Genomic DNA, 929 nt, shown 5'->3' with positions numbered 1-929 from the left:
ACCAGGCTGGTCTCGAACTCACAGAGATCCGCCTGCCTCTGCCTCCCAAGTGCTGGGATTAAAGGCATGCGCCACCACTGCCCGGCGATATAGACAATATATAACCGTGGCCTCACTTACAGAGATTCATCTGACTCCCAAGTACTGGGGTTTAAAGGCATGTGCCACCATGCCTGGTCTTTTATTTTAAATTGTATTTGCTATTTAAATAATAAACATACGTGGCAGTCAGAGGACAACTTTATGCAGTTGGTTCTCTCGTTCCGCCTTTATGTGGGTTCCGAGGATTGAACTCATGTCCCCATGTCTGTGCTTCTGTGGAGTGGGAACCTTTGGAGACCTCATCTGCTGAGCCAGTGCACTGGCTCAAGTATTTATTTCTGATGCAGGTTCTTTTGTAACCCGGTCTGGCCTCCAACTCCATAGGCACTTGAGGTTGAATTTGAACTCCTGATCCCTGGCTCCACAGCTCTCAAGTGCTGGGATTACAGGCATGCCGCCACTGTGCCTGGTTTATGCCGTGCTCGAGCTTGCCCCCGAGGGTTGAAGACCTTAGTTCAGGTAACCACAGCTCCTGTGGTGTGGCATCCTGGGGAGGTGCAGATGGGAGGATCCCTGGGGCTCATCTGTCAGCCAGTTCAGCCTAGTCAGTGAGCTCCAATGGGAGAGCCCCTGCTTCAAAAACTCAAGTGGAGAATGACTGAGGAAGGCATCTGAAGTCAACCGTTAGTCTGCATGCATGCACGCTCTCACACACACGTGTGCACATACAAAGTGTGGCAGTGAGAAACTGAATTTTTATATTATGCCTAATTGTACTTAACTAGTTTGAGGTTTTATTTTATAATTATGTGTGTGTATGTGTTTTGTCTGCCTGTATGCTTGTGCCAGTGTCAAGGTCAGAGGACATTCAGGTGCCCTGGAGTCAC

The sequence above is a fragment of the Microtus ochrogaster genome, chromosome 2 (genome assembly GCF_000317375.1).
Source record: "Microtus ochrogaster isolate Prairie Vole_2 chromosome 2, MicOch1.0, whole genome shotgun sequence".
NCBI lineage: Eukaryota > Metazoa > Chordata > Mammalia > Rodentia > Cricetidae > Microtus > Microtus ochrogaster.
This window is presented reverse-complemented; position numbering follows the sequence as displayed.